Source organism: Pleurodeles waltl, chromosome 5 (assembly GCF_031143425.1).
Source record: "Pleurodeles waltl isolate 20211129_DDA chromosome 5, aPleWal1.hap1.20221129, whole genome shotgun sequence".
NCBI lineage: Eukaryota > Metazoa > Chordata > Amphibia > Caudata > Salamandridae > Pleurodeles > Pleurodeles waltl.
In genome coordinates, this window is record NC_090444.1 from 756,455,802 (window position 1) to 756,474,534 (window position 18,733).

An 18,733-nucleotide genomic window follows, 5' to 3' on the forward strand; every position below is an offset into this window, starting at 1 on the left:
AGTGTGTGTTTTTTTTAAGGTATGAGACAAATGACAAATACTGCTCTTTATTCCATAATGTGAAATATAGAAGGTCAGGTGCTTCGTTCAAAAGTGTGACTGCCTAATTTATTTTCCAATGGTTAACAATTAAAGTGTGGTACTACACACGTCTTTTGAAGCATTGATGTCAATGCACAAAGGGAAAATCCAATATAAACTTGAAGATAATTTTGAAATCAAGGAGTACAAATCATGAGTATGCAATTTGCTTTAACATGGTTGGTACATGGCCACTTAAAAGTTTAGCAGTGAAATGAAAGCTTAAGAATAACATCACTTTAACTTTTGTCTTATGACAGCATGATGATTTGAAATATATATTCAGTCCCTATTTAAATTAATTTCTCCTTTATTGAAGTCTTGTTCACTTCTTAACTTTATTTAGTAACTGTCAGTAGATCACAGCCTACATGTGTCACCAAACCATTGCAGACCTTAGACATTCTCTTTAAGGTGATTTTCAAAAAAGACTGCTTGCTTCAGAAAGAACCAACAGATTCTGAAAGACTAAGGTTGACTGTTGAGTGTGACTGGGTACACCTTCATGAGACTGGCTATCTTGACTTCAAACGATCTGTTTGATAGATACACTACAACTGTTTTAAGTGAGGAGTGTTACTTTGAGAGTCTTGGTATTCTCACTGCTCTCATACATATATGTTCAGTGTTCTTGGTGCTGTCATGAACTGTTCCACAAAGTAAACAAAATCTGTGTGAGGAAATAGGGAGCATTATATGATGTAGTTGTGCAACCTCACTGTGTAATACACTTACCAACCCCTTTAGGACCCTTAGGTTTCATTTGTTAAAACTTCAGCTCAACCCTGGGTAGCTGTGGCTCTGAGCCACAAGGCTTTCACAAAAGAACATGTGTAAAGCATTTCAACAGCACCAAAACAATTGAAGACGAAATTGACAAGACACCAAGGAAATACAACACCAATTTGTAAAGAGACCATTTTTAAATATATATTTTAGACACCACAACGAAAAAGATCCACCAGAGGATTCCAGAGATATAGAATTTGCATGCTATTGTGCATCAGATATTTCACTTAACTGCAAACAAGCCTTAGCAAATTCAACAAATTTGACCCTACATCACCCTCCCCAGCCTGGCACCCACCAAATACACCACACACGGAGCTAGGGTACTACATTTCTTTAATCTTCAGAGTGTAACCGCAAGCTCAACATTCTAAACTTACACCAGTGTACCACGTTCTATCACTTACGTCATCATTCTACGGAGTCCTTCAAGATCCAAAAAGGATCCATCATTCTTACTCACAAGACTCAACATCTCCTACTCTGTTAAATAAAAAAAATGAATATTTAAACAAAATATATAATTTATAATTCTTCAATTCAATGAGTCTTCTTGATGCTTTTATGACTCATCCTGATCGTATCTTTGGAAACTGGGAATCAATAATCAGTGTCCATGATCTGCTTTGGTGATGTAGAAGTAGTGCTGGTCTGGGATTCTCCAAAGATATTCTCTGAACCAGCCTCTACATTGACATTGATGTCCAATGAGCGATGAGCCACCTGTTTGAAGTGCGAGGAATCTTGTGTGCTAGATTTTCCTAGACTTGGGCCGTTACCATGTGCCCTTCCCTGGTTACAACTTGAAATGGCTCACATCAAAAGAGGCCTCAGATTTCCGTAGTTGTGGCTGATGAAAAAGCACTCCTCACTTGAAAGCAATGTTCTTGGCACGTCTCCTTTTGTTAGCATAGGCCTTTATTTCTTGCTTATGACTCAAGGAGGTTATACATGTCTCAGTATCAATTTTGGATCTGATGTTGGTCCACTGAGGCAACTTGGTCGTTATGGCTCTACCGAACAATAGTGTTGCAGGGATTTTACCTGTGGTAGAGCGAGGAGGTGAACAGTCTCATAGAGTAGAATTCAAGACAGTCTTTTTAATTATTTTTCAACTTGTTCATCAAGATGAGGAAACCAGACTTGATCACGGAGAGTTTGTTTAGCGGCAACAATTCAACAATGTCCCTCATGAGCCACTCCAACCACTTGCTGTCGTAGACTTTTCAGAATGACAATTTGTGAACCCCTCAGGATAATTCCTTTTTGTGTCACTGATAGTCCAAATTCCACATTTTTGTATTTCTGATATATGCTGTCACTGGTAAGACGTCAAGTATGTTGATTCCATGACTGATGTGTAATAATGTCTTTCAACTTCAACATGTCACTATCTTAACTCATGGCAGTGCCAATTTGTTCCAATGAAATGTCAGCTGGTGTATTCAATTTCACAATGAAATTTGTGTATGGTGTAGGGTACCAGGACATTATATGGGCACTCTTGTGAAGCACTCTTGTGAAGCAGCCAGCAGGGTTTTTCTCTTTTCCTGGCCGATGCACAACTGTGTAGCTGTACTTTTGCAATCGTAAACCCTACTGTTCAGTTAATGGAGGCATCTTGGCTTTTGAGTTACCAAAGAGTCAGCATCGCTTGGTGATCTGTCACAAGCATGAAAGATTTTCCATACTGTAATCATGGAAATGTTCACATGTCTATACAACTGCTAAACTTTCATTTTCTGGTTGTGACAAACACATTCAGTCTGAGACAAACTTTTACCAGCATAAGCCACAATATGACTTTGAGCATTTGGCTGTCTGCTGTGTTGTGCAAGAATAGAGCTGAACCCGTCTAGGCTAGCATCAACAACTACTTCAGTATGTAGCTATGGATCAAAATATGCCATTTCAGTAGCATTTCCGATAGCTTGTTAAGTTCTCCTAAATTTCTGCTCGTATACATGTGACCAGTGAAATGCAACATTCTTTTTCATCAACTCTCTCAGTGGAGCACTCACAGTCGCAAAGTCTTATATATTTTGTGAACAGTAACTGGCCATGCCAAGGACTGAACGCAACATGGAAACATCTTGTGGGAGACTTGCAGTTGACAATGCTTGACCCTTAGCTGGGTTGGGTGTCATGTCTCGATCAGAAAAGATATGGCCAAGGAATTTTAACTTTGTCTTTTTTAATTCACATTTCTCAGCTTTTAGTGTTAAACTGGCATCAACAAATAAACACACATGCCCTAAAGCTTTGTCATGTTCCTTATGTGCAGCTCTGAAAACCAACTTCATTGCTATAGTTAAGAGCATTGACAACAAGATGTATATGTCTAATGACATATTGAAAGATCTTTGCAGCTGATAACACACCAAAAGATAGTCTTGTATTGAAACAGACCAATATGTGTAGAAAGGGTTGTAATGTACCTGCAATTCTCCTTGAGTTCCAACTGCTGATATCCTTTATTTAAATCAAGACAAGAGAAGACTTTCCCACCATTCAAATGTGTTATCATATCAGCAATGTGCGGACGTGGATGTCGTTCTCTTATAATTGACTTGTTCACTTAACGCATATTCACGCAGGTGCATGCAGCTCCTTCACTGTCCTTTTTTGGACACTACTACCATGAGAGACACCCATGCTGTCAGACCAGCAAAACGTTCAATGACATCATTCTTAAGTAATGAAGTTAGTTCTTTTTCAACAGCTTATTGTAAATGAAATGCAATTCTTCTGTGTCTTTGTGCATCAGGTTGAACATCCTCACTGATATACAATTGTACTTTCATAGTCTTAAATTTTCCTAATCCATGAAATAATGAAGAAAACTGACTATTTCCTGATGAGCATTCATATTGTCACTCACCCACTATCAGTCCCATATCAGCAGCCATGCTGAAACTGAGCAAACAGGAACTTGATGCTTTGCCCTGATGTAGGTGAATGGTAGCTTGTACTTTTGTTTTCTTGTCTCCTTGTCACTACAGCTAAGCCTTTACTTTTCAGAGGCTTCGATGCAGCCCATGTGTAATCTTTTGTTTTAAATGGTGTCAGTCGTGGTAATGGAGATAGTTTATTATATTTCTTCTCTAGCATAATGTTTATTGACACATCACTGTTGAGGATAAAAGGTATTTCACAACCATTTATTTTCAGTGTAATCTTTGGATAATGTTTGAATGACTTGGGTGGTTTCTCATGTCAACTTTTCTTTGACCAGTCATTCTCTTCCCATGCAGCCAGTCCAATCAGCTTCTTCACTTTCAATTGATTTTGATACTGATAGACATTTTTCGGGGATTACTTATATGATGATCTACTACGTTTATTGTCAATCTGTCTCAACTGATGTGGTCACTTGGCCTTGTGGGCACACATTGAACGTCACTTCTGGAATGTTCGATTGAGCATTTTATTTTCTTGCTATGATATACATACTTTTTCCTTTGCCTAGTAGACTGTTACAAAATGTTTCTCTTTACTACAGCCTCTGCATATCTGTTACATGGGGAGACATTTACCTTTCTGTAGAAACACCAATCTACATCTGAAACACAACTTGTCTTCAAGTGACAACATTATCTTGTGCCCTTTAGCTTTGAGTTCCTGCTTACTTTTCATGTTCATGACTGGTTTCTATGGGCACCTCTGGCCTCCATGTCAGCAGCCTGTCGATCGGTGGGCTCTTCAGCTCTGGCAGCCATGAGAACCCCAGACTAGGAGTTTCTCTCAGCATTCATTGTCTGAATAAATTTGGCAAGCAACCATCAATAAATCTGAGGCATATTTCTTCTTCATCATCAAATTAATTGAATGTGCAGTGTTTAATGAGTGCATCCAGTCTATCAACAAATTTATCTATGGTTTCACTAACTCGTGGTCATTCTTGAAAAATGTACCTTTCGTAATCTACATTTGGCACTGGATTAAACTTGAGTTTCAAAGCTTCTTATGTACGTAACTTCATCAGCTCGCAGCATTTTCTTTATGACCACTTTTACACCTCCACCAGTGAGAGTTCTTATGTATTTAATAATCAATTTGTTATCTGTTTCTTCCAGCGTATCAATGAAACCATCAAATGTCTCTATTGTTGCAGTCCATCTATTGCCAGTATTTTGCTTTTTGGAGGTATTGAAATGTGGTGGTGTTTTCAGGAAGGCAGAAGCACTGTAACTGTTCTCAGGAATGGCTGACACTGCGACTGGAGCTCTCTCTGGCTCTCCTTGACAGAAATCAGGTTCTGTTCCACTCATGCCTCTACCCTGGGCTCCATTTGCAGAATGACACTCTGCTGGACCTCTCTTGCTGCAGGTATGGACAGCTCCACAAGCACAATCCTAGGCACTTCTCTCGGAGTCAACCTCAACAGCAGTATGATGACTTTCTTTAATTGTTCAGCTAATCAGATGACCTTTTCATGTACTTGACTGGTCAGGTTTTCTGTCCCTCTTTTTGCTCCTTTAACACCTTGTTGATCTCTGCCATGCAGTGCTTCTGATTGCAATGTTATTGGGTATTCTGCCGTTGCTAATTATTGCACTTTTAAAACTTGGTTGTATCAGCCTTCAGCAATAGTGCTCTGTATGCTGTATAGCTGTTCATTGCATAATAGCGCGGTACCTTTCTGTATGGTCTTATTTGTAGTTTCTTGACCAATGACATGTAGTCTTCTTAGTAAAGCTTTCTTTATTTTTAAATGGGTTACCCAGACTACAGTTGCGCTTTGACTCCACTCATGCTAACCGTCAATTTGGCACTTAAACGAAAGCAAATGTGGCATGGATGAGCATTTTGATTGGACCATGGCAAACTCTCCGGGAGAGCTCTGTCGTTCTTCATGTTACTTAAGTCCTAGCTCGTCACCAGACATAGTGCACTACCCAGCCTAGTTACTCGCCAATGTGAATACGCCACACAAAGAGCTATGAATTACACATCTTTATTCTTTAGCGTGTAACTGCGAACTCAACATTCGAGACTTGCATCCACTGTACCACATTCCAAAACTTCAGTCAATTTGCTGTGGAGTACTTCAGACTCCAAAAAGCTTCCATCATTCACTCTCACAAGACACAACAGGCACAAAGAAATTATGAAACTTTTTCCCCAAAACGTTTGGGGTACTTGGAATGTGGCTACTTTGGGTCACTTTAGGTGACCAATTCCAGAAGGAAGCCAGTCGGCGGGATTAGCAGAGACAGTTGCCTCAGCAGGCAAATAAGTCTTCACTCGTTTTCAGGCACTTTTGTCCATTGTAGGGCCTTTTATGGAAGTGGTCCTGATGCAAGGGGTGAAGGATGCTGAAGATGCTCAAAGGATGCTGTGGATGCAATGCAGTCAAAGGGGGTCTAGCTGTGACTACTCCTCGGTCCACAAAGGGGTAAGGCGGTCTTGGTCAAAGGGTCCACGGCCCTCAAAGTACTCTCAGTGCTGGCAGAAGTCCAGTCGTTACTGTACTGCTGGTTGCCCAGTATCCCAGTCAGAGGGTAATCCTTCCTGGGATGATAACTCAGCCCCGGGGAGTCCCAGATGCACTTTGACGAACTTGGGTGTAACTTTGTGCGTCAGGTCCTATACCCTGGTGCTGCATGTCAGAGGTTGACGTTGGGTTGAAGACATTCAGCTACCAACTTCCTCCAGCAGGCTTCTCAGCTTTTGTGTCCTGGTGCTGTGAACATGAGGCTAGCTCACTGACCCTTTGAAGTCTCTTGGCTTTGGCTGGGCTCTGGTTTAGCAGTTGCAGTCCATGCCGGTGCAGCCCCTCTTTGCTGGTTCCACAGTGCAGTAGGGCAGTTGTTCTTCCAGTGCAGTCGAGATCTGAATCTAGGGTGCCAAAAAGACTTATGCGCAGAAAATGTCCTCAGGACTAGATGCAGTTGGTAACTAACAGTCTAGCAGGTTCCCTCCCATTTGATTACCACTTTCTGCAAAGTGTGGCATCGGGCACTCCAGGATGCACCATTGTGCCACTGACAATCAGCAGAGCCCCTCTCCTGCCGTGTGGAGCTCACTATCCCAACTGGGAGGTGTGTCTACCAAGGGGCCTACAAGCCCCTGGAAAACTGGTTTAGTAACTGGCTTCTCCGTCCCTGTCCTAGTGCCAGCCTGTATTCCAAATCAATAAAGTAGCCCCTCTCCCAAGTGTTCCCCATTTGCCCTTCAAATGTAGATTCCCCTTTTCAAGCTCACCTTTTGGGCTAACCCATGGTGTCTTACAGGCCTGGGTCGATAACACCTCCGCCAGAGGAAGGCCTCTAGGGTTACCCTTCTAAAGAGTCATTTGCACGCCTCCCAAGGAGAACAGAGGGCACTGTGCAGAACAGATCCTGTGTACAACAGTAAACCGGCACTAGAAATCTTGGACAACTAAAGTGATAACTTCTGAAGCTGCACTTTGCCCATCACTGACATTAAATTTGATTTAACCATTAAATCAGATTTAATTAACTGATTCTTTTGGAACCTTAAATTACCAACCTTAAAAGTCCCATTCAGAAGTTCGCAGGCTGAGGTGTCAGCTTGCAACTCTGTACTTGCCAATGGGGCTACTAGCCTTTTAACAGTGGAAACAACAATTTAGGATTTGTACTACTGGAACATGTAACATCCACTTTCTAACACACTGCACCCTGCATTAGGGCTCACTAGTCTACCTTAGGGGTGACTTACATAAATTTAAAAGGGAAGTTTAGGCTTTGTCATTACCTTAAATAACAAAGTCAAGATAGCAGTTTAAACCTATCCTTCCAGTCTGCAGTGGCAGGCTGGGAGCCATGTTTTACCTTTTCCTACTCACGGTAGCACACCATGTGCCATACTCCCTGGAGGGCACTCTAACTTACAGATCCCAGGTATGTCTGGTACCATATACTAGGGACTTAGAAGTAAGTGAGGTTATCTCAGTTGGGGGCAAGTCAATTAAACATGTACCACCATTTTAAGGGTCAGAGCACATACACTGAGTCCTGATGTGCGGGGCACTGGGCATTTCAGAGCCTTTACACCAGTACCAAGCAGTCAAAATGGGGGAAAAAAGGGGTGCAAACCTGCAAAAAGCCAGGTTCCCTACAATCTGACTGTGGAATCCACCACACATGTGCCTCAGAACACCTGCCAACAGTGTTTGGTGAAGGCATAAAGGAATAAGAAGATGGTGGAATCAGTATCTAACATGCCCGTGGGAAATTTGACCTACCTTGGGGTATCACCATATTTTTTCTACTTCTTGTCCCCTGGATTTCGACCTCTGCTGAGGTCTGTATCATGCTAATCTGACAGAGACAACTAGGCGCAGATTCCTTATCCTAGAATTCTCCCCCAGGCATCAAACTGGATCCGAAAAACTTTTCTTCAGCAGTACCTCTGCACGTCGGTAGAAGGAATCATGCGACTTCGTAGCGAAGTCATCCCCGGATATGATGTTGACGAAGTCCATATAGCCCATCCCCGATGCACTGATGTCAGTTTCTTCTTTTCCCCGTAGCAATGAGGATCCGGAGAAGCAATTTCCTCTGCCCATTTTGGCCTTTCCTTTCAATGTTTTTTTTCATCTTGGAACAGTGTATATGCTTTCTTGCTATAAGGCTTGTGGGTCCTGTGCTTGGTAGATGTCAGTTGTGGACACCCACTCTCTTTGCATGTGGTGCCTACACCGACGACTGCGACGCCTGTCAACAGCTGAGGCCTAAGTCTTGCGAGGGTGGTGGAACAAAGCTCCTGGTGACGCGGGTGTCGAGTCTTCACAGGATTTTGAGAAGCAGCGTAACCCTTCATCTCCCACTTCTCATCCCAGAGACCACTCTCAGAGTCCATCGCGTACGGCTCCCTCAACGTCTCCGGTTCCGGCGATGTCTCAAGGTAAGCGTTGCCCATGGGCGAAGTTGCGTCCTCCTTCGGCTTCAACGTAGATCTTCTGAGGACGAGTCTGCACAGGAGTCAATTCTGTCCCTTCCGCCCTATCCTGGCGCCCGAGCAACTCTGGCCCAGATGTGGGACTATTATTCATCCTTGCTCGCTGTTTTTCCGTCTCTCCCTCCCTCTGGAGCGCTTTCAGGCTTCAAGGAGGCGGCGGGTGCCCCGATGGGGTCATCACTGGCAGCTTTGTCTTCGGGGTCTATTGGGCCCCTCAACTTCTACTCCGGAGTCAGATGGTGCTGATGCACAGCCTCCTATGGTTCCCATCGACTGCGCTTGGTTCCTCACTTCTGACGCAGTCTTCGGCAGTGGTGGTGCATGCAACTTCGCTTGACACCCCTATTGCTGTCCCTCCGGAGTCGGACAACGACACATCCGAACGTCGAGGTCTCTCTTCCTCTCGACATTGATCGTCATCGATGCAGAGAACGACCGTGTGGTTGGAGTCGGATGTTCCTTCATTGGTGTAAGCTGAGCCTCACCCTATGGTTCTTCCATCAGAGGGGCCTGGAAATTCTCATCCTCCTCATTCCATCACCACTCCACGTTCCCACTCGGATTGGTTGCTTGATTTGTCCAATGCAATCGGTCTTGATTCCTTGCTGGCGTCTAGCCCTCTAATATTTACAGCTGCCTACTGAGCAATTATCCACAGATCTGTTGCTTCATGTATTACATCCTCACCAGTCTTCTATGGAGCCGGTCCTTCCTTACTGTGAGGCTCTTTATGATGTTTTCTTGGGTGTTAGGACCCAGCCAGTTTCTGGTCCCCTGTGTAGCGTTTTATCTTCCACATACACAGGCCAGCACCGGAGGATCCATCATGCCTTTGCCGGCACCCAACTACTCAAAGTTTTGTAGTGCAAACTGTTTTGGCTGCACATGGTCTTACACAGATTTCTCCTGTTCCACCAGAGCGAGAACCCAGGCAGCAGGACGCTTCTGGTAGGAGGATTTTCACCTTATCTAGTTCAGCCTTGCATTCAACTAATACATCCTGTGTCCTTGCTCGCTTCTCCCATGTTCTGTGGGACTTAGTGGAGCTATTTTGCCTTCTCTGCCTGACAAGGCTAGAACTGCTCTCTTCCAGGTGTGTCTGTACACACGCACTACTTTTAGCAATTGTTCCACAATTACATTTTAAACTATCAATCTGGTGTGTGTTCTTGTTGTCAGTTGTCAACCAGTGTGAAATTCCTGCTCCTTGCAGGTTCATTTGTTATTGCCATGTTCTAATCAATCATGGAGCTGTTGCTTAGTGGCACGCTTACGAGCCTCTGGTGGTGCAGGCCACTCTTGTTCAGTGATTTCAATATCGTCAATGACCTTTATGTTCATTATCCGCTGTTATTCCACATATTGTGGTTATTTTTTGTTGTTATTTCAGACCAGGTCTGAGTCTCATTCTGCTCCATGGCGTGTTTTCTGTAGTGTTCTGTTGATAGGCGGCCCGCCTATAATCTTTGTATTTTCTATAGAGATTTGTGTTCAACCCAACCCTTTGGAGCAATTGGTGTAAGCTTTTAGCTACTTTTTCCTGCTTATTGTTCCCTACTGGGAAATTCCCTGGTGCTCCTATGGGAGCAGTTTGGTCCTTAACGTCACTAGGATGTCTACTGTTGATTTTGCACGTGTCCTTTTCCACTGGTATTATGGGAGAGGTTTTTTTCTGGCCATTTTTGATGGTACTTCCATTAGACAACTGGGTACTACTTATAATCCAGATATTCTTTTCTGGATGTCTATCCTCTGTGTCAGGGGCACTATCTGTTGCCCCTTGAGACCCCTACTTTCACTCTCTTTCTGACCTTTTAGTGTGGTCATGAAGGTAGTCCCATTCTTGTTCTTTTTTTCTACATGTAGATACCTTTTATTTATTATATTTTCCTTTTGAGTATGCCCTTTTCCTTTTCAGGCACAGACCATGTGTTCGGTGGACGTGTTTCTTGATCATCCGCCAACTGCAGGCAGGGCTATACTTGTATGCCACCATTGGTTCATGCAGTGGATCTTGCAGTTATCTCCAGTCCTTGCATGAGGGATGTGTATAGCACACCTGTAGGATGTTGTTGACACCTATTCTTTCATACCAGGTTTTGTGTCTGTTCTTGTCTCCCCCACCCTACTCTGGTAAGTTAGGCTTCATGAGTATGGGTTCCTGTCTTTCAGTTCCCATCTCGTTGGATGGTTTATTTCCCATTCTGTGTATACCTTTTGATCATCTTTTGTTGCCCAATGCAGATATTTTCACTGCAGGCTTCTACCCCTAGCATTGCTTCTTCATTGCTGGTTCAGGGGTGTGAGGATTTTCCTTTTTATCCTCAGATGTTATTTTTGTATTCTGTGTGTTTCAATGGATCAGGTATCCCTCTTTGAACTTGCAGGTTTATAGGTCTGGTGTCCAGATTCCATCCAGAGGATCGATGTTTATATACTCCTTTTCTCAGTTTGCACTGTTGATCTCCATTGGATCGCTCTTTTCTGCACTGGTTCTTCCTTCAGGATTTGCTGCTTTTGCTTCTGTTCTTTCTTTAACTGATTTCTTCTGTTTGTTGCTCATGCTCCTTATTAGGTTGGTCATAGCAACGTGCATGCGCTGCTTTTCTGATGTGCTGGTATCTATCTGGGCTGTTAACCACGACCATTGCACACCCATCACTATCACTCGTTCACGGGCTTGCCTTGCAAAAATCCTTTCTTTTCGTTGGTAACTGCTTTACATTTGTTCCTCATTAGGGTGGTTTTGTTACCACCTTAGCCATCGACCCTGTTACAGGGATAATTGCACTTTTGCCGATAACTTTGACTGTGAGCGAACTTCTTTTTTATTTTGTGTGTCTCCTTCACACTCACAGCAGTGCTTTGAATTGGCTTGCTTATGCCAACTGTTTTACTTTTTATTTTCAGTTTGGGTGGCAGGAAAAGTCCAGTTAGTAATTTTCAATGCAAATAGTTCTAACTCGAGCAAACGCAAGACCCATTGCATTGCAAATGATTGTTGTGATTGGAATCTCCTCAAAGGGTGTCTCTCTACCTTGTGTTGCTGTTTTCCTGTACCGCATAGTTCTGTCCGTTCTTCTGAGCAGGTGGGTCTACCACCCTTTCATTCCTTTGGTGCACTGGCCTTGCTTTTCATATTTGGCTGACATTTTTCTTCTTGAGGGGTGTTCTTTCTTTTTCCTCTTTCTTTTCTACCTGTGTTGTCGCTCTCGTGCAACCCTTGTTCTTTCTTCTTATTTTAGACCAGGAGCACAGCTCACTGTTTATGCCTTGGGTCTTTGATGTTATGTCACCTACAAACTGAGGGTTCCGTTTCCATCCCTCATCTGGAGTCCTGTTGCTTAGGTTATGACATCCGTGTTGTCCTTGTCCTCTGCATATCTCTTGACTATTTCTGTTTGGACACATCCAGGTTCCTCCATGTCTATCCCTCTCTATAGGTTCCCTGGCTGTTTTTTTTTTTACAGTCCTCCAACTTTACCCATTGGTAATCCTTTTGGGTCTTCTGTCGACTAGTTCTATGTGTCCCACAATTCTGTTTTCTGTCAACGCATATCTCCCCCTCAGCGTTGCTGGACCAGCACAATCTGCTCTCCAGTTTATCTTCCTTCCAGCTAGATGTTTCCTGCTTCTTGCAGATTTTCAATGGGTATGTTGGTGCAAGCAGCATTATGAGTAGCCTCCTTTCTCAATTACCCTTTGGGGTTTTTTCCCTTGATAGGTGTTACGTTCTTATCTCTCACAGCCCCTGTTGGACGCTTTTGTGCCTCATTCATTTCTGGGAGCACTTCATGTTCTTATCTGTTGTGGTTCTCTACCATCAGATTCCTTCTCATGGCCCTCTATTTAGATAGCCATTACTTCTTATATCTTCTTCTGATATGTGGGTAATCCACTCTTTTTGAGTGGGCTACATGCTACTTCTCACCCTTGTCTATCTCATAGCTGGTCTACTGCTCCCCAGTTGACCAGTTATTTATTGCAAGACTTGGGTGGGATGTGTTTGTGGCCCCCCTCCTCAGTTGATATTGCTTTGGTATCTAATTCTAAGATATGGAATCTGCGGCTAGTTGTCTATATCAGATGAACAAGTTACTTACTTTTGAGAACGTCTTATCTGGTAGAGACACAGACTAGCCGCGGATTCCTTATCGACCCACCCATCCTCCACGGTTTGCAAACTGTGTTATCTTGCTTCAGTCTTACTTTGGGACATTCTTTTGCTATGTTTTTCATTTTAGTGGTAGTAACATCATTATTCTGTCCAACTCTTTAGTGTATTCACTGTTCAATTGCCAGTTTCTATGTAGCTCTGCGTTGTTGTGAGGGTTCTAGTGACAGAAAAAACTGACATCAGCGCATTGAGGGAGGGGCAATATGGACTCCGTCAACATCATATCCGGGGAAGACGACGCTCTCCACAGACACGCAGAGGTACTGCTAAAGAAATGTTTTTTTGCGGATCCAGGCTGATGCCTGCGGGAGAATTCTAAGATATGGAATCTGCAGCAAGTCTGTCTCTCTACCAGATAAGGAATTACCAAAGGTAAGAAACTTGTTCATCAGGTCCCATCTTCTGCTTGCTTTGTGTTAAGATGTAATTTTCCATTTCTCAAGGAAAGTCACTGACAGCTTTATGGACAAATAGCGGTGAGAACCTTTAAAAACAAGTTTAAAAGGAGGCAGAAGTAAACATACACCCTCTTCTGTCTTGCTGCAAACACACCACTCTGAGGCTCTGAGAAACAGCAGTACATTTTAAATAGTATTACATGTGTTATGCACTATGCAAATATTCCCTTCAACCCCCCCAGCTCGGCTATGTTTCATTAAGATAAACTTGGGAAGACGACTAAGCCTACATGATGAACTAAGATGAGGTGGCAGCGAATGAAACCAAACAGGTATAAAGGCATTCAAAATATCTCACCTTACTCAGATTACCCTTAAATAGTTATAATTTTATAATTTTAGTCAGTTAATATGGTAATTACAGTATTATACACTATTATATTTTTTTCTTGAGAGGAGACATTTTTTAATCTATTCTTTACCTTGGCTGTTCCTGCAAGACTCGAGAAAATAGGTAATGGGTTACATATGAAGCCCCAGAGAAGGGGTTGAATTTATTTAGAGATAGTTAAAAATCTGACATTTCTCAAACAAGACCAACCCAATTGTTCATGCGAACATGGGTATGAAAACTCTCAAAGGAACAATGTTCATGCGAAACTCCTTTTGCTATATATAAATTATGGCAGTAGATTCTACACTGAATTAATCATAGCTAAATGAATTTCTCCAGGACAGTAATTATTCTGTCAGACATGAATCTAAAGTGGGCACAAGCAACTAGTACTTGTAGCGAAACATTGGACAAATGTATTAATAAATTCATAGGCAGAATGATTTTGTTGCATTTGGAAAGAAAACAAATAGTGATAAGTGCACCCCAGGTGAAGTGGACCAAACCCAAAGAAAAGAAACTATCCAAAATTGGGAAATAGTTTGTGCATTTGTATCCAGTTTTTAGACAGTCATATTATTTTAGTACACAATATCAACATAGGGTAATTCCTGTGTGAGGGGAACAATGCAGAGGTCTGTCTTTCTAAAATGTTGACAGCTTTTTAACCCCTTCATCGATGCCAGGGTCAGGGCAAAAATTAACCTGGGGAATGATTGCTTTTCTGAAAGAGTCAGTATTTGGATGCCAGCCACACTGGAATGTTAGGAAGATATCTAAATGTAAAAGAAAACACTAATGTGTATAAATATGAAAATGGTAGTCACGGATCGCCCATAAGATTTATGGAAAATGGCTGAACGCCCTGAACTTATTGGAGAATACAGCGTGAGGAAGATGCAGACCGTTGCCCATGTATCAACAGGTGCTAAACCCACTTAGGGCCACAAAGAATATAGGGCCAGATGTACCAAACAGTTTTGCCCATTCCTGTGTCTATAGGAAAATGAGTTCATACATATGGCCCATTCTTCCCCCAGACAGCATACAACAAAAAACAGTGGCAGGTAACAGCGAAAATTAGGAATACCTGCAAAGGCAGGAACAGCCTACTAGGTGCCACCAGAAGGTGGAATGGTTCAGACTAAATGAAAACAGGGATGGAAACTTGTGCTCAAAAGGAAGTATAGGACTCCACAGTGAAATGGGTTTATCTGTAAAGTCATACAATATATATATTTAGAAATATTCTCCACTCTGGCTGTCTTAGAAGCACTGTAACGCAGAATCCGCAAGAATGCTGAACAGGTAGGTGCCATCGAAGGGCATGTCTACCAAAGTGGATCGGACAGCCTCTGAAAAGCCAGAGTGCCGTAGCCAGGCTTGACAGCGCAGTACTACAGAGTGGGGCGTGGCTTGGCTAACTGAGTCTGTGGTATCCATACCACACCTTATGACAAACGGAGCTGCCTCTCGCTCATTCTGAGGTGTCTGGGAGAGTTCACTCTGAGTCTCCTCTGGAAGCAAAGGTAGCAAACGTGTCACAGAATCCCACAATGGGAAAGACATCCCAGAATCCAAGTGTTCTTTACTGACCGCAGGGATGAGCTCATTGAGGAGAAGATAAATCATTCCACAAGTTTCCAGCCATCTAGACTCCCTTTAGGGAGGAACGTTTGGGAGGTTGCGGAGGTCAGAAGAGGCTGTAGCAGCCTGCACCACAAATCTCCTCGGAGTTGTGTGCTGGAAAAGACAAACCGTGTCCTCGGAGGTAGGCTGGTGTCTAAGGGACCTTCGTAGAGGGCTTAGCCCAGGCCCCTACTAGAAGGTCATCTAGTGCCTCACTACATGGAAGCACAGGCTCTATTCCTATCTGGCCCTGTTACCAAAGGGTTAGTGGACACCTTTACAGAAGTGCAATTCTAGGACCGCAGCTGTTCTCTTCAACACCTCGGTGAAGGAAGAGCTCACCTCCACTGCAAGGCTGGGAGGGAAAAGGAGGCCCGAGGTCAGCGAGGAGTCAAGGCCACTAGCCTCACCCAACTCCATCAGCCAGCTACCTTTAAGAGGAGGCTGGACAGTCTCATCCACAGGGTTGTCAAACCCCAGCTTCTCTCCTTCACCTCCAAAAGCCTGTTCCTCTGAAGGGAAAACGAGATTCACAAGATGGAGGAGGAACAGCATCCGAGCTGGGCGGCATCACTGGCGTCACACCCAACGACGTCTAGCGTCGGATCAGCTTTATCTTGACATCGGATAGAGTAAGAGGTTCACAGTAACTGGCACAGTCGACTGATTGTGCTCTGACACCGCGTGGTAACCCCGAAGGGCTGTGCACCGCAGCCGGTACGGATCTGAGGATTGAGGGACGCTGGGGCCCAAAGATGGTATGAAGGGAAGTGTAATAATCCCTCATCTGGGCCAGAGTTGCCCCGGCTCCAGGGAAACCAGGGAGGCACGGGATGGACTCATGCACCGGCTCCTCAACCGAGGATCTGTAGAGGGTGTCGGAAACACCAGACTTACCTGAAGAAGGGGGCCACAACTTAGACCGCTTGCTTTTAGCAGTCTGCTCCTTCGACGTTGAAGGGGATGTAAGATCATAGGAACAGCTCCTGGAACAAATTCACAGCCGCTCCCTAGACCTGAAGCGGCACCAGCACGAGGCCTCTGCCAAACGTGCCGCCAAGACCTTCATATGCTGAAAGGAACATGTTACAGGGAAAAGCTTTGGCTATTGGTGTTGCCGGAATTAGCATGTATGCTGGTTTTAGAGGAGGTAACCACATTGGAAAGATATGAACCAAATCATTAGTGTGTTGGGGAACAGCTCAGAAAGAAACAAAGTGCATGGCCCAATGGGAAGTAACACATTTTATTAAACATTTTTAACTATATGTTCACTGCAGGACAGTTAGCAGCCCCCAAAGCAACTGTTGCACATGTGGGCATAACCTTTCCGGAGACAGTAGTCACCTAGTATGCGTCTCCCAGGGTCTTTGCATTTAGGTGTGCAATGTCTCCAGGGTTATGCAAGCAGACTATGGCCTTTCTCTCCACCCAACAGCACCACGTGGGAGGCGAGCTCTCATGTGGAGGTTCACATTTTATGACTCATGAGACTACTGCCCTCTGTCAAACCAGAGTGGGAATTTAAGCATGTTTTACATGCAGCTCGGTTAATCACTCTGCTATGATTAACAACTTCCTTCAGCCGATCTCTGCTCCAGCTCTGTGATCCATTACAGTAGCCTGGCTCTCTTCCATGTATTCAAGGCCAGAAGTAGGTTGTTTTTCTCTTCTTATTCTAAGACGCCAACCTTGGTAAGCAAAAATACCACAGTATCAATCCAAGATGACATCTACTTTTTCTGTTTGGAAGTCCATTTCCTCCTACAACGTACAATTTCTTCCTATGTAAGAGGCCCTTTGACACCAGTACTGTGCATCACAAATGCACCGGTAAATGTTTGTTGGTGTAATCTTCACCTCTTAAGTTACTCTTTGTTTGGGCCTGATTTTCCCACTGCTTTTTCGTGATTTCATTATAGATTCATTCTGGAGTTTCCAGTAGTACCCAGTCTGATTCTGCCCTGGTGCTAGTGCACACCGAGCACCAGGCTGATCTACCCCTTGTCATCTGGAAGTTTTTTATGCCTCTAGGGCAATTTTGATCAACTTTGAAAAGATTTGTTGCTTTCACTTGCAAATCCTTTGTGTTAAGAACACTGTGGAAACAGAACAGAGACACACAAAGGTGAGAGAAAGAAGTGCAACCATTTCATCCAACTCTTAATAGTAATTGACCTTCCCTTGTCTTACCAGATTGTTTTGGGGGCTAGAACTCTTTGGATTCGTTGAGACGCATTCTTGGTGCCCAGGAGTCATTATTAAGTCTGATGTTAGCCAAACGTTTTACCTTTAGTAAAATAATGTATATAATATCCTTAGTTATAGGATTGTTCAGCCAGTTCTTTTCATTCCTTGGTCAGCTGTTGTGCCATTCATATTAACTTTTGCCCCCTGGAACATGCAATATGGGGCAACAGGTGAGCCCACTTCAGCCACTGGCTAATTTCATTATGAACGATGGCATTCTGCTCTTTCACAAGGAGCATACAAGCACAAAACATGGCAATGTGTGCTTTTCCCATGTTTTTTTAATATTGACAAAGGACGGGGTACTCCCACAAGAATGCTTTTTTTAAAACAGGGCAAACTGAGAAAGCCAAAAGGCTGACAGCCAAAGTCAAAACAACTGCCATTGCTTATGCTTGGTGGTAATAGGCTAATACTTGACTGTTGTGAACAAAGGCTATTTAACACTTCACTATTTCTTTTGGGGCTTTAATTGGATTTCATCAAAACATTTTAATGCTTTATGCTGATTTTTTCAAGTTTGTTTCAAGGTTTTATTAAACACTGTTTTGTTATGCTGCTAACAATTGTTTGGTGAGCTTTGTTTTGCACTCAGCTTCCAGGTTTTCTATGATGATTGAATTGTTCCTGATGCTTTGCTAGCAGTGGTGTGCAGAGGAATTCTTAGTGATCCCAATTTACCTTTAATTTGTTAACTGATCAGTGGAGAATGAAAAAAAGGCTTGTGCATAGAGATAACCGTTAGTGTAAAAGCTCAAATACCCTAAATCTTAGGGGGATCAATAAACGACAAGATATGAGTTCTTTCCTTTAGCTGGAACATTATCTGAAAAACTGCAAAAGATAGAGACAAGTGGCTTGGGGATTGAGATGTGTTATTTAGAGCTTGGGAAATGAGGGGCATCTGCCAGAAATTTGTGAATGTCCTGTCTGACCTATTTAGAGCACAAAGAAATGTAAATAGGGTGGATGGAAAATCTGCATCTACCAAATTCTAAATCATTCCCTATGTTTCTATTTTGACATGGGTGAAACTATGCAGCACTCACAAATATAACTGAACCTAATGAAAGGGTGTTGTGTTTT

The 18,733-nt window shown here is 43.2% G+C and overlaps 1 protein-coding gene across 2 annotated transcripts in view; it reads right to left on the minus strand.

Moving 5' to 3' along the window:
- SYNE1 (spectrin repeat containing nuclear envelope protein 1) overlaps positions 1-18,733 on the minus strand; it is a 1,478,055-nt gene that overhangs the window by 338,746 nt on the left and 1,120,576 nt on the right. The window lies entirely within an intron of this gene.